The sequence below is a fragment of the Crotalus tigris genome, unplaced genomic scaffold, assembly GCF_016545835.1.
Source record: "Crotalus tigris isolate CLP2741 ecotype Arizona unplaced genomic scaffold, ASM1654583v1 scf7180000017771.5222438, whole genome shotgun sequence".
NCBI classification, from domain to species: domain Eukaryota; kingdom Metazoa; phylum Chordata; class Lepidosauria; order Squamata; family Viperidae; genus Crotalus; species Crotalus tigris.
Genome location: NW_024096622.1, coordinates 2,028,215 through 2,055,951, shown reverse-complemented (window position 1 = coordinate 2,055,951; position 27,737 = coordinate 2,028,215).

Here is a 27,737-nt window from a genome sequence, read left to right as displayed (position 1 = left end):
CCCCGTCCACCCACAGGGCCATCCACTGCCTCCATAGCCCACTGCAGCAGATCACCCAGGTGGCCCTGCTGTGCCATGGTGGCCACACCCTCCACCCACACCCGCATCATCATCTGCACACGATGTCCCTGCTGCCTGGCTGCCATGTCCTTGGCTGCGCTACTCTGCATGTGCTGTGCCCAGGGGCGACTCTCCTCTGGAGGGCCTGCTGGGGAGGGGGCTGTGTGGGGAGATGGGGCTAGGGCAAGGGGTGCGCGTGCCTACAGAGAGGACTCTGAGTGCCGCCTCTGGCATGCGTGCCATAGGTTCACCACCACTGAACTAGTATATAAAACCTTAAAAGAAGCTCATCATCCATTTTAACCCAATGCCTGATGTGAAATGGAAAAATGGAAGAAAGAAATTTCAGTAGATGATTTAACATAGAATTCAAATACTTCTATGGAAACTTATTTTCATGCTTTACTTATAACTTTTTTACAAGGACCAGGTCAATTGTAACAGTAGCAACATAAAACAAAAGCATTACTAGATTGATGTTATATCCAGGCCTTACTTTTTATAATAACAGTGAGTAAAGATACATTGATGGAAACCAATGCTTCCAGTTTTTGAAGATGTTTATATTCTTTTGTTTAATATCTCTTTCAATTGTAAAAAAAAATACATCAAATTAATTATATATTTAATTGAAGTTAAATCCCAATGTACATATTGGAAGAAACACTAATGAACTATTATTTTCAATGAATTAAAACCTGTATAAGTTGCTATGAAATGAATTATTAGAGAGAATTTATAAACATGCAACTTATATAATAGGGCCAGGTGTTCAACAGATACTATAGATTTTCACCAGGTGTACATTCTATAATTTAGCTAAAAGCAAGGAAAGAAATTTAAGCAGAACAATAAAACAATGTATATTCTAATGAATCTACACAGCTGCTGAGGGTGATCATGGGAATGGCTCTTTGTACCCAATTTGCTTCACCATTTTTAGCTCCATTATTAAGACAAATTGAATAGAAAATTGGTAGATTGTGTTCTCCCTCAAAACCTTTTGAACTGTAAAAACACAATCCAACTGTTTAGAGCAAATATATTGCAAAATGGTCATTCCTTCGACAGTTTTTTCCATAGGCTGGCAATATCTAAGGAACATTCCAGCAGCTAAAAATGTTGAAAAAAAGTGGAAGGAATCTGGATGCTTTTCTAAAAGTCATTTCCAGGACATGAAAAATTGTGATTTTAGTTTGTAAAATCTCCATAATAGCTTTCGCATGATTCATGCTCATGTTGGAATAGAGGGTTAGAAAAAATGTAGTGGAGGAAAAGATTTTTTTATGATCTGAAGAGAAATAGGAGAAAAATGGTTGTGGTTCATCAACTGGATGTATCATTATTTCCACGTTACTATACTTTAGACAGAACCAATTATTCTTTGAAACCAATGGTAGATGATCTCTTTACTCATGCTAGCAATATGCAATGACTTTTTTGCCTTTTTTGTTTAGGAAATATAGGATAATTTCATATTGTATGAATATATAATAGGGTAGTATTCTATCACCTTTTACAATATTAGGCAATACAGTAACAGCAGTAGAGACTTTTAAGTTTCTGGGTTCTATAATCTCCCAAGACTTGAAATTGATACCTAACATCAGAACATCATTAAAAAGGCACAAGAAAGAATGTTCTTCCTGTTCCAACTCAGAAAGTTCAGACTGCCCAAGGAGCTGCTGATGCAGTTCTACAGAGGAATTACTGAGTCTGTCATTTGTACTTCTATAACAGTCTGGTTTGGTACAACAACAAACAGGACAGGTATAGATTTCAACAGGTAGTTAGGACTGCAGAGAAAACCATTGCAATCAGACTGTCTTCCACTGAGGACATGTATACTGCATAAGCCAGAAAGAGGGCTGAGAAAATGTCTGTAGGCCTCTCACATAAACCATTTCAACTTCTCCCCTCAGAACATTGCTATAGGGCAGGCATGTCAAACTGCCAGCCTGCGGGCCAGATGTGTCATGCTGAAACCGTACCCACCCCATTGCCGGCAATGGGGAAAAAGTCCCGATACACTGCGCCACATCATGTGACATCACGAATTTGACATGCCTGCTATAGGGCATTGCATACGAAAACAATTAGACACAAAGACAGTTTCATCACTCTGTTAAACATATAATTCCCACAGTACTGTCTTATCCCTAAGGATATCTAATCATGTAGTAGGACTACATTATTATTATCCTTCTCACCTTTCCTATTACCTACTCCTACTAAAAAGCAGGGACATCACCCTGCCAACAAAAGTACGTATAGTCAAGACCATGGTTTTCCCAGTTGCAATGTATGGCTGTGAAAGTTGGACCATAAGAAAGGCTAAGCACAAAAGAATTGACATATTTGAACTATGGTGCTGGAGAAGACTCCTGCAAGTCTCCTGGACTGCAAGGCGATCAAACTGGTCAGTCCTAGAGGAGATCAACCCTGACTGCTCTTTAGAAGGCCAGATCCTGAAGTTGAAACTCAAGTACTTTGGCCACCTAATGAGAAGGAAGGACTCACTGGAGAAGAGCCTAATGCTGGGAAAGATTGAGGGCAATAGAAGAAGGGGACGACAGAGAATGAGGTGGTGGATGGAGTTACTGAAGCAGTAGGCGTGAGGTTAAATGGACTCCAGAAGATGGTAGAGGACAGGAAGGCCTGGAGGAACATTGTCCATGGGGTCGCAATGGGTCGGATACAACTTCACAACTAACAACAACAAAAATTGATATCCTATGACTATCATTTGTTGATTGTATCTTATGACTTAAGATTGTATCTTATGATTTATGATTTGTCACTTTGTTGCTTGTATGTATACTGAAAGCTTATGCATCAGAGACAAGATGCTTGTATGTCCAATCAAACTTGGCCAATAAAGAATATTCTACTCCAGACATGTCAAACTCGCAACATCACGTGACGTTGCACAACGTATTGGAGCTTTTTCGCCATTGCTGTCAATGGGGTGGATGTGGTTTTCCGATGATGCGTCTGGCCCGTGGGCAGGCAGTTTGACACCCCCATTCTACTCTATTATAAAAAAAAAGTTCTTGCAGCTCTGGGGAGACTAAATCAATGGAACCCATCCTCCTAAACTGTGTACAATGACATCCATAGCAGACCACAATGTTGCAATCAAAATGTCAACTTGTAATGACATCTTTCCCATCATCCAATGCAAGTAAATAAATGTGCTATTATTGTATAGTCAATGGTCTGTTTTCCAAACCCAAACACAAAAATTCCTGAATTACACCCAATTAACAGAATTTAGAGTTGGAAGAGACTCTGGAGGTCTTCTAATCCAACCCCCTGCACAAGCACAAGCAGAAGACACTATACCATTCTGGACAAATGGCTTGTTTATGGTAATTATTTAACAAGTATGGGATTTAGCTTGTCTTGTTACTTGAAGAAGAAAAAAGTATGCTTGCTTTCAATCAACTTATCTTCCATGTTCTTATAATCACTGGTATTTATTTTGAACTTGGCTATCGTATTCATCAGCACTATAGTATGGGACAAACAAGAGACATATATCAAAGCAATCTCTGCTGGTAACATTATCTAGGGCTCTTTGAAATCCCCAAAGCAACTGTTAATAGCTCCATCCCAGGAAAAATGATACTGTTTTGAGTAATCCAAGTATTTTGGTTGAGAGGGGGCAGAGTGCCTGGTGTCACGGTTTATTTTTTGAAACAGTTGGCAGAGTGATCAGATTCACTCGGTTAAATGAATTAAGTAATTGCACAATATTGCAAAAAAGTATGAGGTGAGCATTTCCATATTACAGCACCTGATATTCCCATCATACAGCCCTAAGCCTGCAGACTGAAGGCTTTAGCTGAACAAGCAGGAATGTGATCTCAAACAGGGCCCTTATTAAGCAGTTGCAATGAAATGATGACAGAGTTTGGATTGCATTTGTCAACTAACTGCTTTTTATTACCACTCATTAGCAAAAGTGATACCTCAGGTGCAGAGGATTCATTAGCCAAACATTGACCTTTGAAGGTGCCTAATTAACTGATTTGGGAGACCAAGCTCAAGAGCTGGATCAGATGCAACTTGCTGGGTAAATCATCTGCATTTTAGGCTTAGAATCCTTTTTGTATAATTGCTTAGCAAAGAAACAGTGGACTAATCCAAGGTATTTGGTTGCTCAAAGCAAAGAACAAAATGTTTCATTCTCTGCACCATACAGAGAATCTGACTTGATCATCGATAGAGGCAGAGGCAGAAGAAAGTTACCCATTGTTTTGTTCATGTTAGTCTTCGGTAAAAGTGTCTTTTCTTCAGATGATCCTATTTGCTCTTGTGGGAAAAAACTATTTTGAGATTAAGAAGTTTTGCTAACCTGAAAAATAGCAAACTGAAGAGCACTGGAAGAAGAGAAGATTATCACCAACACAGTGATTTCTTTCTGATTATACTATCACATGAAAAAGCAGAAACATGACAGGAGAACAAAGACTAAGCCTAGTTTTGACAGCTTCCATAGGAAAAAAAGTATAAAACTGTACTCGCCCTAATCTTTCCGATCCTTTCTATTTACAAATAAAACTACAAATGACAAATTAATAATAATCATAATCATCCCTCTGACACACACACATACACTGTGAAATTATTCAGTTTTGTGATTTTTCCCCCAAAATCCTGAGAATTATACTCTGATAGGAATGCTGAAAATCCTGTCAAACATAATTTTCTCACAAAGTCTTATTCTTTGTAAAGGAGAAATTACTCTTAAACATACATTGCAGATATACCATCCATCTAGAGTAAACAGTCTCACACTAAAACCTCTTGTTTTGTAAGAGTTAAACCTTCTGTAGTTTAACTCTACACCCCCCCCCCGAGAAAGAAATATTTTCGGGAATATTAAAAAGCAGAATATTGTATTTCCCAAAGGAATAATGAAAAATCTTAGGCCATGGGCCGGTTGCATCATGCGGAGGCCACGCCCACCCCAGCTCCGGCAATGCAAAAAAAGTCACGCTACGTCATGACACGTTATGTGACGCAGTGAGCCCCAAGCAGAAACCAAACAGGCCAGCTTTTAGAAATGCAGATTTGATAATTCAGGAAGGTTGGAGCCAGGAAGCTAGAAGCTGATGAAATTAGAAAGACAAAGTTCCCTAAAATCTACATACCCCACCCAAATTCTAAAGACATGACCTTTAGGACATAATAGGGTTAGTCCACCACCATCAAAATACTAAAAGGACATGCTTAAAGGTTCAGGTCAAAGTTCATGCCACAGGAACAGGAAGAACAATTCCAAACACAAAAGCCCAAGAAGGTATGAAAACCCACCACTCCCTGTTCCATGTGGTCAGCTTTCTCAGAGCCACATTTCTGTCTGGCTCTGCTCTTCAATAAACTACAACCTTCTTTCTAAAGCAGTCTCCATGTTGTTTATTCCGGCTTGGACTGAACTCTGATGAAGGTTTTTCTTTCAACACTTCATAATTATCAGAGTAATTGATGAGAGTGACAATAATTGATACAATCTTAGATCATTCCTGTGAAGCAGGAATTCAGGTCCCTGCAGGTCATGGATATGGAACCTCAGGTCTTTCGACATTTAAGACGTGGTCCATGAGCAGCAATCTGAGTTTAACCAGAGATGATAAATAAACCAGAATTGAAGATTAAACCTGGAAGCAGTCCGAAGATAAACCTTGATGCTAAGCTCCTCAAACAAGTCAATAGGCAAAATTTAGAAAATAACCAGAAGGAAGAAAATTATTAAGGAATACTTCACAAATAACACAAGTCTCAAATAAGTTAGCAAGGAAATGATGATTTCTTATACTCTTTTTTGCTGAGGAAGATATAATGTTCAGTTTGGACATAGATTGATAGATTGGATTATTTTAGGTCTTGATGATTTGAAATGGCCTAGGAAGAAGCACACAAAAATATTGTGTAGTCTGAAAAGTCAGCTCAGAAACCAGAGAACCAGTTGGGTGCTATTGTCTTATGTCAAGTTTCCCAATTTGCTCCCTGTCTCCTATTTTGGCATTTGGTCACAGTGAAAGAGGCTGCAAGCCTGTAACTAATTTGATGCTCTCAGCTTGTCAATATAAATACTTTTACCCAAAGAATCCACCCACTTCTTACCTGCTTGAATATTAGACAGCAGATATATCCAAAGGGAATGTATTTTACAGTGAAACCCGTGTTAATTTTAATTTTAATTTTATAAAGTTGAACATTATATAAGCAACTCCTATGAGATACGTTGTTTTAGAGACACAAAATTCTGTTAGAGACTAATTCCCTTTGTTGTAAGAGCAACTTAGGTGTCTTGTGTTTTTTCTTTTTTCTTTTTTATAAAGTTTTGTTATTTTTTTTAACAGAATTCAATAATAATTATTCAACAAAAACATATTGTCTGAGTATCTTACTCACTAATACAAATTAAATTCCTAATCCCTAAATCTTTTCTCTAAACATTGATAAAATAGGTCCCAAGTTTGAAAATATTCTGTTTCTTCTCTTTCTTTCAACCTTAAAGTAAGTCTGTTCATTTCCGCACAGTCTAATATTTTTTAAATTATTTCTTCCTCTGGTAGTATTTCTTCGTTCTTCCAATATTGTGCAAATATAATTCTTGCCACTGTTATCACATGTAGAATCAAATATGTACTTTGCTTATCAAGTTTTTCTGGCATTATATCTATAAAAAAAATCAGATTTATAGTCTATGTGTTTCTCTAACATTTTTTTCTAACCAAGTGTGGATTATTGTCCAATATCTCCTTGCTTTAACACATGTCCACCACATATGATAATGGTTTGTGTTTACATTTCCAACATTTCTCTGACATATTTTTAAACATTTTTACTAATCTTGTTGGTGGCAAGTGTCATCTATAGAACATTTTATAGAAGTTTTCTTTATGTGAAGCTGACATTGTCAATTTATATGTTTTTTTCTTTTATATGTAATGATCATCTCTCTTGCTTGCCTCATTTGTCTGTCTTTGTCCTCACAGAGTAGTTTCACAGCAAGTATATTGCTTTCTTAAACTTCAGTAATTCCAGTCTGGATGGCAGGAGGTTGGTGATAGGGCCAGACTTGTGCTTGTATACACCACAAAACTGGATTGCCTGTTTCCCTGCTTCTTGCCTGTCCCATCTTGCACAGAAGGCATGGCTTATTGGTTGGCTAATGGACAGACTAGTCTCCAGTCCATGCTTTTCCTTCAAAGGCTTGATTCCCTCCTTATAAGGGCTGTGCCTTTGTTTTGTTTCTCTAGAGCTGTGCTGGCTGGGAAATTCTGGGAGTTGAAGTCCATACCTCTTCAAATTGCCAAGGTTGAGAAACACTGCTCTAGAGGTTTGCACATATGAATAGCAATAGCACTTATATACCTCTTTCTAGTGCTTTACGGTCCTCTCTAAGCAGTTTGCAGAGTCAGCATATTGCTCCAACAATCTGAGTCCTCATTTTACTGATCTCAGAAAGATGAAAGGCTGAGTCAACCTTGAGCTGATCTGGATCAAGCTCCAGGTTAAGGCAGTGAGTTAGCCTGCAATACTGCATTCTAACCACTGTACCACTACATCCTCTGCCTTTGACACTAATACAGACCCTTCCTTTTTTTTCTTTCTCTAACATACATTACCATCATTAGGCTGATGCAAAACAATAGGGAACCGGTTGTTCTTTCATTCCTACATTAATTGAAAGGTCCATAGAAAATTTGTGAGAAGGAAGACCTGATAGTTCAGCTTCATACCAACAAGGTATCAGTATTCCTATTTGCAATTTTAAAAGAATTTTTTTTTTTAAATCAAGTGAAGGGAAGCTTTGCAGACCTCTGGGCAGAGGTCTAACCAAGGCAACATGCTCATCCAGCCAGGACAAAATTGGAAAGGGTGCTTACTAGGAGACATACAGTATGGCCTGAATAGAGCATGAGCTTTTAGGATTGAGGATAACTCATAACTTAACAACCACAGTTGGATCAACACCAAGATTATTTATTTATTTACTTTACTAAATGTATATGCCACCCATCTCATTATCAAGCAACTCTTAAAAAAAACAAATTATCTCAGAATACAAAACAGCATCTGCCAAGCAGAAAAGATATAGCGGTCTAGGACAAAAGAGAGGGATCAGCAGCTGGAGTGGAGGTGACTTGCCATGGATTGCAGCCAGCAAGAGTTGGGCTTGCTACTACAACAGAACAAAGTGCCAGACAGCATCCACTCTGAAGGCCTTAAAACAACTTAGATTGGGAAACAACAATTTTGAACTGAAGCTGGAAAATAAAGGTGTAAGTACTTTTGCAATGGGCTAGGCATGGGAGAAGGATACCATCATCCACTCCTGTACTCAGGGAATAAGGAGTGGTTCTTACTGGTAATAGATGAAGCAGATGCATTCTAAATTTCTTTAGCTTTCTACTTCTTTTCCAGATAAGGAAGTATCCAGTTACTCTTTTCTTCGGTTCTATTATCATCACGATCATACTCTATACTGATTAAAGAAAATACACAAAAACACACACATATGATGAAGAATCCAGTAATCTTCCCATCTTATACATTGTAGGGCATTTAAGTTAAATAATAATCATAATGTCTGAACATAATAAAAGATATTAAAGACATTCTTGGAAAATGCTGTTATTTTATCCTCTTCCAACTTGCATAAGCCATGAATCCTATGTGGAGTTTCCTCTAAATAGAGAAATTCAAATTTATCATTTTGGTGAAGTGATTTAGATTGAAGACTTTAAAAAATATGGAAAATGTTTATAGTTAAAATATGTAAGGGCAAGAAGACATGAAAGCAATGAAAAGTGGAACTGAACGCTGAAGTCTGTATTCAGGAATGGCAGAGAACTACAAATTACACATAGCACTGAAGTCCATTTGAAACACTAAGAGACCTGTTACCACTTCAAAGGGCACATTGTTTCAATGAACCTTCAAAGGGTACACTTCACAACCAAGGATGCAGTGATTTGCTATTTAATTTGGCAAAAGTGGCTTATGTGCCCGCATACCACATGGACTAAAATTCTTCCTTCCTTCAGCTGCATCCTTTTGCAGAATAGAGCATTTTGCCTTCATAACGAATATCAAGCTATGTAGAGCATGCCCACTTTGCATTGTGTACTAGATCCAATACATTATGGTTTATAGACAACCAACTTCCTGCTCTTAACGTTTCTAGTCTCAGTTATTTGATTGGAAGCATATGTTGCTCCAATTATAGATTTTTTTATGCTTAGATTTTTTTAAAATACTCCATTGATATCAGTGAGGGATATCACCACTTAAACCTCTGACAGAGAAAATCAATATAGCCTTTGAACAGGCAGATATATGTTGTACATGGCATAGAGGTTTCTCACCATTTGTTTTTGATTGCAGCCCTCAATTCTTCCTCTCAAAAGCCAGCCTTAGAGGGATATTCAGGTTGCATATAAACTGAATGTAGCATGATCCTCATTTTCTGCAAATGAGGATACTATTTCTTTTTGTCTAGTACCCTCCCTGCACCCCCAGAGCACTTAGATCACCATTTCAGCTGACTGAGGTCAATATTATGGGTCATTTTGGGAGGGGTTGACTGTGGTGGAAAAGGTTTAAGGGCACAATAAGAAATAAAGTTTCATTCAAGTTGCGCTTCATGCCTAGTGACTTCGTGATCATATCCAGGTAAGAGTTTTTAGCAATAACATCAAAATGGTTTAGCAATGACATTTCCAGATATTCTGGGTGTGTTAACTTCCAGTATTGGTTACAGCCTTTGTATATTTCCAAACACTAACCATATCCTGCCCTGCTTAATTTTTTGAGATCAACCAAAGTTGAGTTTGGCACTGCTACATAGCTGGGCATAAACAAAGAAGCAGCAAGCAGATGAATATATAAAATACAATTGATCTTGCAACAGAACAGATAGAGTGGATCCACATCCCATCTCTCCTTTTTTTTGTAGAAAGAAACAATCAACTATGGATACCATGCATGAAAATACATTTTTCATCCCATTACCTTAGAAATGGTGATCATCTGTTGGAATTATTGGGTTATCTGGCCTGTTAGGCTGAGTCATCAGCTGCAGTAGGCCAAGGTATGCGGAAGTCAAAAGTGAAAAAACAAGTTTGTGCCGTGCGGTGCAAGGGAATGTTGTTTTGGTGTTTGTTGGTGCCGTGTGCAACAGCTGTATAGTAGCGTGTGCAAAACAAAGTTAGCACGTGTAATATGCTAATATGCTGTGTCATAACAAATGTGGTTGGTGTAAGGTGGTCACCAGGTGCCTATAAACCCGCCTTCTGATAACACAATAAAAGGGATGCTTCGTCTTTGTTCGAGGCTCCCATCCCGAGGAAACCACGTGTACGTGTCTGTTCTTCAACACCCATGGGAGACCGCTGGGCGCGAGAAAACCCACAATCATCCAATAAAACCTCTGCTGGAGATTCAAAAGAAATAATTTAAGCTAAAGTAGAATGTTTAAAATGTTAGTGATATATCTAAAATGGTTCTAAAATCACAACATACAAACATCAATAATAAATGCTAAAGTAGCTATGGCAAGAATATCTTATGCTAAATTGAAAGTCAGGGATTGAAACCTCCAGCTCCAAAAATTATTGGAAAACAATACATCCACATTGCCAGCTAAAAAATTTGGCAGACTAAACCAAGTGAGCCTCCTCTAGAGTAAAAAGCATAATACCAAGGTTAGCAACTATTTTCCAAATAGCTAAATAATTCTTCCAATTAAGAAACACATAATGGTAGGAGAGCAACACAGCCAGTCTCTTGTCTTCCAGCTCTATTTTCTAAAAGGACCTGACTAACCATTGTGGGAATCAGGGCACAGGACTAAATGGACCTCTATTTTGATCCAGCAGGATTCTTACATTCCCAAATCCATACTCAACATAGCACATTTGGAAAGAAATGATTAGCTTACTGTGGTGTTCACTTCTTTTGAGCCATAGGTTCTCTGCCAAGTAACTGAAAGCTTCTTCCAATATTGATTTGCTTTTACATGTGATCAAATATTCCTAGCACTATGGCTGCAGTATTTATTCAGCACAGTTTTATGCATAACTTTACATACTTCTCCAGTTCTCCTTTGCAACGTGTCCTAAGGAAATCTAAGTGAAATTACACTCCAGGCTGATCTGGAGTGTCAAAACTGGATTGCTTCAGAATATTTTAAGCTTTTGAAGGCACAAAACAGGACAGCTGGGATCTGGAGGAATTGTTATTTCCTTGCTATTCTTTTCCATTCCCTACCATCAAACATGTTAATATGCTACATTATTTATGGATTCATAATTATTTACCATGCATATGTCAACCTTGCAATACCCCTGTTGGCTGTAAAGAAGAAAAAAAATCTTTAATTAACATGCCATGACCAGGTTTCCTTGGCCCCAGTCTTTTTAACCAATTGCATTGAAAGTTGGCATTCCAAGCCAAATACCTGACTTTTAAGCAAAAATTAAAAGACAGAGCTCTCATTCATTACAACTGGTCTTGTGAGCCAATATTTTTATGAGTGTTATTAAGCCTTATGCTATACTGGGGACTTTACAATGGAATTCATTGAATAGGAGACTAAAGAGGCTGAGTGTATATACATATAGTTTTCAATTTAATTCAAAGGAAGTGGCATATAATTCAACCTGCCTGTGCTCCTAATTGAGGGAGAAGGCTAAAAATGCATCACTAATACTTCAGTCATGGAAAATCTCCCAAGAAACATTGGTAATAAAAAAAGCACCCAGTTTGTTTATGAAACACTCTCCTCCTTTTATGGAAAAGACATCATACTTCACTAAACAATCTGAAAACAAATGGAACTGCTATATTATTTAATTACTTGACCTCCCTGTGAGTTCCATAAGCCAAATCCAGTTCTAAAAAAAGCAACTAAAGATCCTATTCAGAGAACATTGCCCGACCTACCAAGGCTAAAATGGCATCTTGCTCTTTCTCCTCCATTTTCTCACCCCCCCACACCCAGGTTAGGTGCCAAGAGTTTTTCTATATCATAACTGACAGCTACGGTACCCTATATTTATCACCTGCAGCTGTGAGTTTGCCATATTGAAATAGTCTTGCTTTAGCTGAAAAGCAACACTTAAAGATGAGACTATAAAACCCAATCCAATGACAAACAGAAAGCAAAGAATGGGGTCAAATGGACAATTCTACAATATCATTTTAGAAATAATTGCTGGTTTAAAAAATAAATCAGAGCCCAAGGCCAAAGTGATTGGGGGGATGGGGGAGTGGAATTGGCTGAAATGTTATTGTGTTTTTGCCTATTCCTGGACCAGGAAAAAGATAGAAAGCAAAAGAGTTAGCAGTGACACAAATTGACAAGAATTTCCATCATGGGTTGGTTAATTCTAAAATATCTATTTTGTCTGGTGATTAAGCCATAGATTCACTGGAATTTTTACAGCATGGCAACTATAAAATATTGCTTTGTTTCTTTATCTATTCAGGCCATCATTGTTGGTTAGCATTTGGTTTCTCTGAAGCCAGAGTCAAGAGCAGCCTCTTCCCATTTTCTTGAGAAGAAAAAATGGGAAGTTAATACTTTGATCCCTAATCTTATGCTGCACACCAGTCTTTTTGATTCCAAGCAGAAACATTTTCTTTTTCCAATGAATGTAAGAAAACTAAAAATCCTACTCCATGCAGCCAATAAAGGATCAAGGAATACATTCCTATTCGTCCATCAAATGGGCAACTAATCTTGCTCTACTCTAGTACAGCAGCTATTTTCTGAACTGGGAATAAATGGAAAATAACGATGATCTGTGAATAGATATGCCAGGAATACTATGAATCTATATTCTCATTCAAGGTGTCAATTTTGACTGAGTTATTAACTTTTCCTGATTATATTTTTTTCCATAAAAAGTATTAGAATATTAAGTGGCCTAAGCCAACTTTTGCAAAGATGATACTGAATAAGTAGAGCAGATAGCTTGACTTTGAGGATGAAAAGGAACATCAACATAAGTCTTAGCTTCCCAAATAAACCATATCGAGTTGATCAACCTTAAGAAGGCCATTTTTCCAAAAGAAAGAGAAAGGAATTCAAAAGATGAAGTGCTCAGCATGCTGGTCTCTGTTAAATGAGGATATTTTATTTATGTTTCCCATACGGATGTAGGTTTGGCTGAATAAAGTTAGGTGTAGAAACTGCTGGATAAGAATGATTACCAGTAGACAGGAACAGTACAGGAAGAACAATTCTAAAATTCGTAAACATCAGTTCTCACTGGATTTGGTGGAAGAACATTTATTTCAGAAATTATTTCACAGAAGAAGAAAATTTTGGAAAATTTCTCACTGGTAAAATATTAATGTATTTTGTAATGCATTTTTGCATTTATTTAGCTATGAAGTGACCAAGAGATATTTTGGTGTCTTGTTTTTCATTGCATAATATCTAGTGATCTCCAGTCTGTCTTTCTTCTCATGCTTCAGTGGAATCCCTCTAGAAATATCCAAAGGAAACTCTTCCCATGGGACACCTTCAGCAGCAGTGCTGCTATTACAAAGAAGGGGAATTAAGACTGCCATTGAGAAAAATATGGATTTCTTTTTCTTTCACTGGAGTAATTCAGTGAAATTGGCCACTTGTTTTATTTTATTTTATTGGTCTACCCATTCAGTGGAATAGTTAAAAGGCTTGATTTCACTTTTCCTTTGGCTTGGTTCTACCTTGGAAAGCTTTTGTATCGATCCAATATCAATATACTAGGCTTACCATTTCTAGGCTACAAACATCTGGCAGTATACATCATTTGCTACCATCATTTGGAGTTTTGCTGACTTGACATGATAGGGCTAATACAAATTAATCAACCTTTTTTTAACAGTGTCAGCATTCCTTTGATTTTGGCCATTATGAAGTTCTCACCCACTCCAATATTTGTTCCGCAGAACAAATAAAAATTAAATAAGCTATTAACATCATGCCAACAAAAATACAAAGTCTAAACTACTTGTGTGTAATAATAATAATAATAATAATACGGATATGCTTCTTAATCATAGCACCAAGCCAACAATATGTAATATTCCTCCAAATAGAAAAGAGATTCCTGGTGAGTTGCTTAATGTTTCCACTGTTTGGCTTAAAAATCCAATTTATTTATTGGTTTAGTAAAGACCTCAGCGAGGAGTCCTTGGGTGACAGAGATCTTAAAACTGAGCAAGCTAAAATCAATTTCTAAATATAGGGCTCTTGACTATGCATTAAAAATTCTGCAATCAACAGAACTTTACACAAACAGAAACGAACCTTTTCAACAAGTACAGGTGTTTGTTGTTCTATGGCTAAACTTCCTTTTCTACCATCTTATAGAATCAGATCATCTTACAATCATAGACTTTGGAGAGTTGTTTGAGATCAACCAGTCCAATGCCATGCTCAGTAAAAGATCCACAAGGAAGTCTCCAATAGGTGACCATCTGGCTTCTGCTTGAAGATCTCCAGGAAAGGAAAGGTCGCCATTTTGTGGAATAGCCTATTTGTTGGAGTCATTGGGTTATCTGGCCTGTTAGGCTGAGTCATCAGCTGCAGTAGGCCAAGGTATGCGGAAGTCAAAAGTGAAAAAACAAGTTTGTGCCGTGTGGTGCAAGGGAATGTTGTTTTGGTGTTTGTTAGTGCCGTGTGCAACAGCTGTATAGTAGCGTGTGCAAAACAAAGTTAGCACGTGTAATATGCTAATATGCTGTGTCACAACAAATGTGGTTGGTGTAAGGTGGTCACCAGGTGCCTATAAACCCGCCTTCTGATAACACAATAAAAGGGATGCTTCGTCTTTGTTCAAGGCTCCCATCCCGAGGAAACCACGTGTACGTGTCTGTTCTTCAACACCCATGGGAGACCGCTGGGCGCGAGAAAACCCACAAATGGTGACCCCGACGTGATTCAAATTTCTGAGCACGTCTCTGGGCACTGCAACTCAGGGCCGGTCGTCAGGATAGACGAAGCACCCTCCCAAAATATTACGTCTCTTGGTACCCTCTTACTCACTCAGCGGAAGAGCTTACTGCAACTCAGGGCCGGTCGTCAGAGCTAGACGAAGCACCCTCCCAAAACATTACCGTGAGTGTTGCGTCCTTGGCGGGAAAACAGACACGAGAAGCAGCTGGAGTTCTCAGTTTCTTTTATTCAGCGTTCAGCTTACAGGAAGATGGCTTCAGCCTCGTCCAAACGCCTCGCAGCCTCTTATATAGGCAACTCCCGGGTAAATGGGTTACTTTTCCCGCGCCAGCACCCGCGCATGCGCACGGCGCTGGCGACAGCCTGTCTGGTCACGGGCAGCTTTGCACCTGCCCGGGACTGCCTGCAAACGCCCGAGCCGTTTGCAAAGGCTCGGGACATAACAGTGAGTATGGGGACAGGATTCTCTAAGCCTCAGGTTGCGACCTCCCAGAACTTAGGGAATTGACCAAATCATCAATAATTGTTTTGAAAAACAATGGGAAAGATTTGCTGCTTCCCACTAAAAGGGATTTGATCCTTCTCTTAAAATATGTATATCAAAATTGCCTTGCATATCCCGAAGGAGGATCCCTAAAAATGTTTGTGTGGGTTAAATTAGGAAAGTATTTTCATGAATGACCAGGATGTGTAAAACTGTGACTGTTAACTGTTTCAAATCCAAAGGAAAAAGAATTTTAAAGTCTGCTAGAAATTCTGCTTAAAATAAGCCACAAAAAGGAAAAACCTCACTCTGTTTGTCTGGCCAACAGAGTGAAGAAAAAGAATTGTGTTTGTTTGTTTGTATTCCTCCTTCTCTCTGTGTGTCTATCTACAAGAGCCTTTTGAAACTCAAGTCTGCTTGTGTGGGGAAATAACTTTTTAAAGTTACTTTTCGTATCCTATCACTTATTGGTGATGCTACTATGAAACTTTTCTGAAACAAATAAGCATTTTCTAATCTCTAAAATGATGTGGTCTATCTTAGAATAAATGTTCTCCTACCCTTGGCAAGTTGCACACCTTAAAATTTAGGCTTTTAAAATTATTTGGAGTTTTCAGCATTTTCAAACTGCCTGCAAGCTACCCCCCTTCCAATTCTATTTCTGCTCTTCGTTCTCCATACCTTTTGTCTGCCTCTCCTGGTAGAGTCCACCCAGAAAGCGGGGTGGGGGGTGGGGGGGAGACCTTGTTCTTGTATCTTTCAGCCCTGAAACCCTCTCGCAAGCCTTTGGAAGCAGAACACACAGACCCAGATGCTGCCTCCATCCATTTGAGCCATGGAATTGAGTTTGAATCCAGCCATCCACTAAAAAGCCACCATGCATCTTCCCAAGTCCTACCATTTCCCCAGATGCCTGTGAGAGCTGCAGAAGGAAGGTGGTGCCATGTGAAGCCTCAGAAGAGAAAATTAAGACTATGGGGGGAGGGTGGAAACTCATTGTAAACTTTTCTTTCTTGCCCCATTTGTATTGTAACAAGCCAGTTGAATGTATTAATGGAGAGATGGCAATTAGGAATAGGTCGTAGAACAAGTATTGAACACCTTGGACTTCTATCTGGTGGGAGGGAAAACTTTTCCAGAATGTTTGTATTGCCTGTTTTGTAGAAATAGCTGCATATGCACACACACACCATTCACAACCATTCAGAGTCTATCCCCTCCACCTACCTTTAGTAAAGTTCCCCAGGCTGATTTTTGCTCTATTGCACCAAAGCTTTGTGGGACCAACTTCCAACAGATTCCAAGGGGGAGGGAACTAGGCCCCCTCAGGTGATTTGCAATTCATATGCCCTGACTAAGGAAGCAACAGGAAAAATCCCAAACTTATGCCCTGAATATTTTGCACTATTGAGCTCAGATTGGGATTCCTAGAACTCATTATGTGCAATTTAAAGAAAATTTAATAGACTGGCTGGCATATTGGACATTACAAACCTGGATGCACTGAATTAAGAGCTAAGGCAGGAAACAACCCTTGAAATTGGGCAGCCAGTGGTCATGTACTAAGGAAAACCATGGCTGTGAAGAATTTTGGGAGGTATGCAAACCTGACTGGAAGCTAAAGGTGACATCCAACATTTGAAAATGATTGGCACAGAATATTGGATACTATAAATTTCTTTTCCACCTAACAAAATTTTGCCCTGACTTTTAGAACTTTATGGGTGCAAGCTCCCCTTTTGGGAGCCACTAAAGGGATCTTTTTCTGCTGCCTCCATTGATGGAAGTTAGCCCCCCCCCAGAAGGAAATATTAAAAAGGGCAGAAAAATATATTTTTCCTCAAAAGGACTTTTTAAAAACCAAACCTGGCCCCAAATCTATCTCTCTGCCCAAGCAAGAGCTAGGCCCATACAGATGCAAATGTAACACCATCAGAAAGTTGGAGCCAGAGCAATCAAGAAGACAAAAGAGAAGATCTGCATACCCCACCCACACTCTAGGAGTCAGCCCCATCACCTGGGAAGCAGGATATGATAATGCAATTTCCTGAAGAACCATCTTTCTGCAATAAACTGTAATCTTCAGGAACTGTCACCCACCAACAGGTCAATTTAGTAACTACACCTATCACTGCAGTTCAGTTACCCTTGCTAACCAAACCGGCCTTCACTTTGCCAAGCGACACTGAGGATGACTTCCTATAAAGCGCAACCTCCTTATTTTAAATAAAACAGAAAAGTAGGAGATGTTGGAGTCATTGGGTTATCTGGCCTGTTAGGCTGAGTCATCAGCTGCAGTAGGCCAAGGTATGCGGAAGTCAAAAGTAAAAAAACAAATTTGTGCCGTGCGGTGCAAGGGAATGTTGTTTTGGTGTTTGTTAGTGCCGTGTGCAACAGCTGTATAGTAGCGTGTGCAAAACAAAGTTAGCACGTGTAATATGCTAATATGCTGTGTCACAACAAATGTGGTTGGTGTAAGGTGGTCACCAGGTGCCTATAAACCCGCCTTCTGATAACACAATAAAAGGGATGCTTCGTCTTTGTTCGAGGCTCCCACCCCGAGGAAACCACGTGTACGTGTCTGTTCTTCAACACCCATGGGAGACCGCTGGGCGCGAGAAAACCCACACCTATTCTACTGGCTGGCAGTCCATTCCATTCAATAAAGAAGTTCCTTCTAATAATTAGATTGAATCTAGTTCCCTGTACTTTTAACCTGCGGGTTCTGATAGGGAATAAATCTATGTAACAGCTCTCCAGACCTTTTGAAGACTGTTATCATAGTTTTCCTTAAATCATCTCTTCTGTAGGATAAACATAGCTGGGTCCTTAACTGTTTCACATTACATTTGTTACAGAATCTCACTATCTTAGTAGTCCTCTTTGTCTTTTTTTCACTCCAGTTTGTCATTGCCCTATTTGAATTGTGGTGTCCAGTAATGGATATAGTATTTCAAATTAGGCTTAATCATGTAATAATAAAATAACTTCCCATGATCCTGGACTCTGTGCTCCTGTGACTCAAGATAGCATTGCTTTTTAGCAGCTGCATCATACTGATAGTTCATTTTTAATTTCTGGGTCTTTCTAATACTGGGTCTTTCTCTGTGTAAAGCCAGAGCTGTAAATGCTGAAGTAACAGTGTCTACATTTCTTTCTTCAGTATGTGGCAGAACATTCCATGCTAACATCGGTCTTATTAGTCACCTATGGACACATCGTTGATGGCCCATAACCCACAAGATGTCAAGGTCTTCATCAAAATCGATGGACGAACAACACACATTTATTACTAAACCATCTAGTACCTACATCCTGTATTTTTTCCTTTTATTTTTTGTACCAGATGCAGAAGTGTATATTTCTCCCTGTTAAATTCCATTTTCCAAGCACGACTAGATCCTTTAAAGTCTCTTTCTTTCTCCTCAAGCATTAGCTCCCCCTTGCAACTTTGTGTCATCTGCACCTTTACTGCTAGTACAGTTGCAGATGACACAGAGCTGAAAAGGGTGTCCAGTCAGTGATAAAAGAGTTGAACAGAGCCCTGGATTGAGTCCTGTGGTACCATACTCAAAGTAGAATTAATAAAGAGTATTCTTCGGGTATAGTCACTGAACCAACTTTGGATCCATCTAATAGTTAATTTATCTAATTTATATTACTGAGAAGAAAGTCATAGAGAATTTATTCAAAGGGTTTGTTGACACCCATGTGCACTATATTAATGGTATTCCTCAGATATGTTAACCTAGTAAGTATCAAAAAAGGAGATAAGATTATTCTTATCTTAAGATTTGTTTGTGACAAACCCATGCCGGTTGCTGTTAACTGTAACTTGTCTATCTCACACTGTTTCAAGACCTTGCCTAGTGCAGATGTTAAGCTGATAAAACTGTGATTTACAGGACCTCATTCTTTCTCCCCCTCCCCTTCCCTTTTTTTTCTTGTGGGAGAGGGGAATTTAAGGGTATCTGCCCTCCAGTTTTCTGGGACCTTACCAATTTTTCAGAAGTTCTCAACATTTTCCAAGAGTGGTTATGTGATTATCACCTCTGCTAGTTCCTTCAGTTTTGTAGGTTGTAACTCATTTGGCCCTGGAGATCCAAATTTGTTTAAATTACTGTAGCTAAGTTCTCACTTGCTTTCTCCTTGTCTATCCTAAGCCACAGATCTCCTTCCCTCATGGCATAACAATCACCAGTTCTAGGTTCCTTCTGAGAAAAGATAGACACATAATAGGAATTAAGGCATTATCTCTTCTCAGTATCACTCATTTCCAATTCCTTTTTTTCCCCCTAACAGTGGACCAATGCCATTTTGTCTTTCTTTTTTTTTACTATGTAGTATATCCAAATAACCTTTTTATGGTTTTTGATATCTCTTGAAAACCTTATGTTATTCTGAGATTTACCCTTCTTGATCCAGTTCCTACAGTTTCTGGGGAAAACTTTATATTCTTCTTTGGTTATATCTGCCCCCTTTCATGCCCTAGGTATGTTCTAGCACTTTAGAAAGCTCTGCATATGTCCATGCTGGCTTCTTTAGGTTTCTCCCATATTTTCTTCTATGAATAATCTGATTTTCAAATGCATTATTTTTGTAACTCTTCTTTGGATGGAGTTACACCAAAACTCAGATGAATAAGAAACCAAGAGAAAGTAATGAATTGAGGCTGGCAAATTAAGAAACTACTACTATTTCAGAGGCAAGGTCAACTGCCACCACCTCACCATGGTATTTTTGCTATTCTTTTACCTTATGGAGAGACACTATTGCAAAGTCCTTCAGAAACAGTTGCCAAATGGGTCCTATAGTTTCTGATGCAAATAAGATCCAAGCTGGTTTGACCATAACAGAATGTCTCCTCAATCCTAGAAACAGAATCATATTAATAAATATCATTTTCCCTCCTTCCCTCATCTTTTTTTTTCATTTTGTGGGGTAGTTTAAGGATGAAAGTAGTGACTGGTTCAATGAACTTTATGACTGACTAGGAATTTAAATATGAGATTTTTGGTAATTAGTTGAATATTATATACTCTGTGTTGAATACAGTGTATTTTGATAATTATAATAACTAATATCGAAAGAAATGGAGCTCTTGAGATTGAATGCCCTAAGAAATTTATTTGAATGCCCTTGGAGACTTACTGGGATGAACCCATCAACTCCTTTGTCATTTCATATTGGCTAGAGGATAATATTAAGACCAGAGTACATAATTCTTCCCCCATTTTTGCCCAAGGTGATTGTAACTTAGCTTATTCCCCAGGCACCTACTAAACCACACTGGAGAAATAAATCTACAATTGGACCCCACAAGATGGCCTCATCCTAAGGACTACAATCTACTGTAGCCTTCCCCAGCATGGGATCCTCTGAATCTGTTCAAACTACAGTTCCCTAAATCTCTACTCAGCATACTGACTGAGAGTAGTAGTCTCAACATACAGGGCATGATGGCTCAGCAGCTAAAGACTCTGAGCTTGTTAGCTGGAAAGCTGACAGCCCAGATTTGAGACTTAAGCATTGTGCTACAGGGTGAGCTTCCATTACCTGCCCCAATTCCTGCCCACCTAGCAGTTCAAAAGCATGCAAATCTAAATAGACAAATAGGTACCAAGGTAACTGCATTCCATGTGCCTCGGCGTATAGTCATCTTGGCCACATGATTACAGAAATTACTCCAGACAACACTGGCTACCTTGGCGAAAAAATGGAGATGAGCACTTCCCCCATAGATACTGGGAAAGCTTTACCTTTATTATATACATGGTGTCAGATTGAAGAAAATGGGTAGTTTGTGATTAATTTTTGACCTGTGGTGTTATTGTACCACATTTTTGTAGACTAGGACATGCAGCAGTTTTTTTTTTTTAAAAAAGCATTACAGAAAAAGTTGAGTTTCTACTAGTGAAAATGTCTGTTAATCTTAGATATTTGTGACCCATGGCACTTTGGTAGCAAATACATCCGCCACTGTTGCCACCAGGGGTCTCCCTTTCCATAAATTCATTTACTCCTTCATGGCATGGCCTGTGAGAATCCAAATCCCAGCAAACAACTGTTACTGCCTTTTCTAGATTTATGTTGAATGCCCAAAGATCAGGTGGAAAGATGAGCCCATGCAAAGAGGATATTCTTCATTCTTTTGCTAATGTTTTATATATGTACCAGGCTTTTAAAATTGCAAATAATACTGATAAAAACAATTATTTTATGAATAGAAATGAATTTGGAAAAATGTGGTCTAGTGCGAACTTCTTTGTTAAAACCTGATTGAGGCATTAAATGTTTAAAGGGATTCTTGATATTTCAGTTACTGGTAAATCTATTGTAATGGTAAATATGAAATTAGTAGTAGTACCAATTACAGCCTGCGTTTTTAGAAAAAAATAAAACTTAGTGCAATGCAGAGCAAACAATTAATATAACCTTTCCCCAAAGGTTAACAGGCAAAACTAAGCAGTATTTTAAAACAGGCAGCAGAATTTTATCATAAAATTTATTTTAAAAAATATTTAAGAGACCTACTCTTTACAAATGGATATCCGAATATCTTCATAGGAATGAATAATAAAAATAGGAATGAAAGGAATGAAAAAAATAATCGATAGCTGATTGGTGAGGGGCATTAAATGAGGATCTGCAAAACTTTACAGGACCATTACTCAACAACAGCTTAGTTGCGTGCAAAAAAATAATTGTCAGATAAAGTTGATATTTGGTTTAAAATAGAAAATTCTGAATCCACCTCCATAACCCAATTCTCTACAAACATATTTACATATAAACTCATCATCCCCAGCTAGCATAAGCCTATTAGTTAATTCCACACTGGATTTCTCCAATAACATGCACTGTGGATGTGTATGAACAGCAGGAATTTTTTTACTTCTTAGAAATATTTTCAAAATCTGGATTGTAAGAATAATATTTCTGACAGACTAGAGCAATTTTTTATTCAGATTTCTAAATGTGGAGACCTTGATGATCTCTGAGGCTGGTAGTTTGCTTGCAAATGTTTGGTTACCCAAATAGGTGACATACCCAAATAAGTGCTAGAAGGAAGTGGGGTTTGCTGTCTGTTATATATAGCAGCTTGCCCTGTCAGAGTTGGTGGGGGTGTTGTTTTCTCTATGGTAATTCCTGTATTAGGCTGTTGTTTGTCAGAGTTGGTAGTTCCTTGATTATGGAATTCTTTACTTCTTGATTCTTTTCTAGTATTAATCCTGGTGTTAACCCCTGTTTATCAGGGTGTTTACTGTTGGCAAAGGGGTGTTCTGATCATTTCACTTCTTTTTTAATTTCTTTACTGCCTCTTTTTTTAATGGTGTGGAAATGTTGTTAATCTCTATGTGTCTGTTGATGGTTTCCCTCTTCCAGAAATTGCCTCCTGTTTTTGAATTTAGCTTGCCTAGGATGCTGACAATTTCTCAGCTGAAATTATGGCTGAGTCTGCCCCTGTGCATTAAGGAGTTTTCATTGTGTCTTTTAACTGCTACTTGCTATTCATGGATGATTCTGCTACTCTTCTGCCTGTCTGTCTTACATAGTGGCTGTTGCAGTCCTTTCATTATGTTGTATATGACTCCCACTTTTTTCTTCTTGGGCTACTCAATCTTTTGGCTGAATTACAATATTTAAATTTTAGTTGGTTTGTGTACTATGGTGATGCTATGTGGTTGTCATATTATGTTGGTTGTTTCTGAGGTGTTTCTAATATATGGCAATTTTGTGCTTTTTGTAGCTTATGTTGCTGGTGCTGTAATGGGTTTAGTGAGAAAGCACTTTTTGTTAAAGTTGTGTGAGTATCCATTTTGTTGGAAGATGTTGTATACGTAGCCTGTGTCCTTTTTCTAGTTTTCTGGGCTGCTTTTCCGCTCATCTGAATAATGTTCTTAGACAGCTCCTCTTGTGGGAGATTTCTAAATTTAAAGCCTAATGAACTTTCAGACTTTAAGAAAGTCCATAGACTTGGCAAAGGATAGATTTCTTGATAACATATTGAACAGTAACTTTGATGCAACCTGTACCTCCTTATTTCCTCCTTCTTTCAGAAATGAAGAGAGGCTTATTTGCCCGGAGGTGAAAAACAAGACTGATGTGATACGCTTTAAAAAATTTCCTGAAACCCCCAAAAAAGGGATACTGTACACACAAAAATCAGAAAATTTTTTAAAGATAGGCATGTGAAGGTTTTTCCCACTGTATCATCCCCTGAAGGTTAAATAGATGACAATTAGATTGGCAAAATCCTTAATGTTTAGGGGACTATAATGAAAGGGATTAAATGTGGAAACCGGCTACTGAATGTATACAAAATCTGCTTTTCCCCCCTCCAAATAAATTTCAAAAAGAATTTTATTACTTGGCTAAATCATGAACCAGGCAAGTGGCTTATCCAAAGCTATAAAAATGAGTATTTCTTCTGTTACCTTTATGAGAAATCTGGGATATTAATAACATAATAAATGTAAGAACCTGCCATGGTGGAATCAGATATGAGGTTTTAATTTTTTAAGTCTCTGCAGGAATCTATGTACAAATGTCACACGCCAGGAAGTAGCATTAACAAATGGACATTTCATGGGCCAAATGCAGACCAGAATACAAATCCTAAGAAAGGGCTACATCTTGTGCCTCCCACCTCTTAACACCAAGTCCTCATCTTTTTTTAAATACTCAGGCTGTGCCGAATACTCCCTCAGTAATATTGCTGTCCTAATTATATCTTGCAGAAGTAAAATCCTGTTAGTTCCATGGGACATTTGCAGATCAGTCTGTAGAGTATTGATCACTGAAAACCAACTTTTTAAAATTAGCTTATAATATACAGAAAATTATATACATTTGATTCCACTGCTATGTGTTTGTTTATTAAATACATTTATATAGCTGCCCAACTCACACATATTCCAGGTAGCTACATAGACCATTATTGATAATAACTCATTAACAAGCAAGCAAATTAAGTCCTATTGAAATAGTTAATACATTTATAGGGTTGGACTTGATGACCTCCAAGGTCCCTTCCAACTTTATTATTATTATTATACAACCTAATTACATATTTATAATACCATATTTATAAATACTGTATTTAAATTATGTCTTCTTTTCATGAAATGGATAATAATAAATATCTGCCAAACTTTCTGCTTCCATCTCTGAAGATAAACCTTGCATTGATTTCATCATCTTAGAAGAGAGAAATAGCTTGCATTTCATTTCTGCTGATCTTCTGCACAGCTGCACATTAAAGCTAAGCTTATTTTTTCATCTTTACATGACCCCAATTAAGCATCATATACCATAATGGGTATTATTACCAAGGGCTAGAGATGTGCAAAATATGTTGACCTTGAAGCATTCTAATCCTGAAATGGCTGTTTTGAATATTCCAAGCTCCTTTCAAGAGCTTTAGTTGTGAATGCAACAAAAAATCAACAGGCTTAGATATGAAAAGAAAGTCAGTAATTCCCAAGAAATAGCAAGAAGGAGAAATGGCTTCTGTAGAAAGAGCCCCATATTCTCCCTCTGCTTGTGATATAAAATGTACTTCTCTTTTAGAACTAGAGCAGGACAGGAGAAAAGCTCTGAAAGAGAAGCCTTGGATTAGAGTTGAGAAAAAAGAGATTTCTTGAAATTTCCAAGAAAAAGGAAAATTCAGGTCAAAGGAAGCAGGGAAGGGAGAACCTTTTTAAAAAGCTGCTATTTCTGGAGAAAAAACTACATGTTTTAGCCAGGATTTGTGTTAGATGGTTTCTTTTCCCTCTACGTTGTATCACTAGTTAAAACCTAATGTTAGATTTGGAACATTTGGTTTTATGTCAGCACTGGGTTATACCCTATCTTGTTTGCTAGTAAATAAAATCAATATTTTACAAGAAAATTAAAATAAATAAAAATAATAAAATGTTATAATTACCTTGTATTCTATATAGTTTGGATCCCATCTCTAACTCTTTATAGAGAACTTTTTATTCATAGCAGACCAGCGCTATTTGGCAGAATTTTATTTTAATTTTTGCATTTCTTGTAAATTCTTCTAATCAAGACACTTCTGTAATTCCTTTTCTAAACAATACATGTATGCATTTAACGTTAACAAGGTTATATTTTTTTCTCCTCTTTTTAATAATACTGTTTGTTTTTATTCTTGTTATAAAGGATAATGTCTTACAGGGACAGAAGGCCCCACAAAGGTCAATATTTAGAAATCATCAGACAATATTCCAATATTTCATGGAGCTTTGATAATTGAAAACTATTATTGACTAATGACTGGTAATGATGACCCCCCCCAAACAACCCCTGCAATGATGAAACAGGGGGACCAAATAAATAGATAAAAAAGAAACTCTTCTTCAGCAAGAAATTGAACACAATCCCACAGCTGGTGATCAATAGTTTTGACAATTCCACACACTGGACCCAAATTATTATCCACTTTGCCAATAATAAATAACATACCCCTTGTAGTGCAATGTTCACACAGGACAACCCCACCCCCCATGAAGAAATCTGGAAGCCTCTGCCCATTGCAACAACAAACTAAAAATTGCTGATCCATAGAGAAAAGAAGTACACTCTTGAGCCAGTATTAGCAACATCATTTTTTACAGCCAGCTGCCAAACTTCCATACTAGCAAAACCAAACCAATAAACAAAAAGCTTGCCAAATCTTACTAAATGGCTCTGTAAGGAAAAAAACCCTTCTAATTGCTATTAATAATTTGTTAAATTTAAATATTACTTCTTACACATTATCTCAAATATTCTCAAGATTAATCCTTTTAACTTGGAATTCTGACAATCCTACCTAGGAGTTAACAATCTAATTAATTTTATTAAAAAACAGCAATAACCAGAAAAGTTCCCTTTTCTCTTATTTGCCTCTATATCCTTTCCAATATTTGTCATTTTCTAGTTATATTTGGATACTGTGCATTCCAAAAACATCAGAAGTACTTTGGGCGGTGTCACTTTTATGGAAAGTGTTCCCTTTGAAGTGTTTAAGCATCCTCTATTTTGATTACGTGTCAGCTTATTGTGTACAAAATATAGAGATATGAGATCGCTACTTCCCTCTGGGTAATGAATGGACAAATAGATCAGGGATGATTCATTCACAGTCATTCCAGAGTTCAGACAATGGGGAACAATAATGGTTTTAAAAATCCAACACTTTCGTCTCCAATAGCTGTAGACTGTTATTAAAAAGCAGCAATGCTTTAACAATGCCTTTAGGGAAAAAAAACAAATAATTGTTTCCTATCACCATTTAACAGTTTCTTCCTGGGGAGAATGTTTTTCTGAGCCTTTATGAATATATTGTACTGTTAAGACATAGGAAACAGAAAAAATTAGCACAATCACCATCTTGAAAGATTTCATGCATTGGATTCAAGTCCATCCTCCTCCATGGAACCTCACTGGGTAATTTTGGAGCCACAAGTCTTTCTCAGATTAACCTACAAAGTTGTTGGTTTAAGAATAAAATTGGGGAATGGTCTGAATATGCTGTCTTGAATCTTGGAACAAATGTGGGCTATGAAGAAATCATAGTAAATCAGCTGCAGGTCCTGATCTGGCTTAGCAAAAAGAACGCTACTGCAAACTCATGGATATTCTGGCCCTGATTTGTGTTGACTCAGGCCACAATTTGGCTTGTGAATTATTTTTTTAACAAACGTTATGGATGAATGAAAGGATTACTGATTCAACAGAGGCTGTTTCTAATGGAATGGGGAGAGAGTTTCTTGCAGATAGATAGTTTCTATTAAGCCCGCTAGGACATGGTCTCTGCTGTGTTCAAATGCTCTCTACATACCTGTCAGGCTTTCTGATTTCATTCCTCTTACAAGTGAAAAATTTGGTGGTTGCAAGGCCTCCAGCACTATATTTATTTTTAATTATGCCTTTGCCCCCACAAGTACCAAGGTCCAGTCTTAGAAAGCAGGCATGATTTTCTTATACAATGATTTGACTCAACAAGGCTAATTAGGCAAAAGCTAAAGCTGCTAAAAGCTGCTACATGCAAAGCTATATTTTCTATCTTTGCCACCTCCAACTCTATTTGGAATGCATAATTACCAGCCAGTTTCCCAAATTGGGAAGACTGTATTGCAATAAACAATTTTCTGATTCTTCCATAAATATCTTCCTGTCTTTTATTGTAGCCTAACTTGGGAACAAACTTCTTAACTTCTAACACTA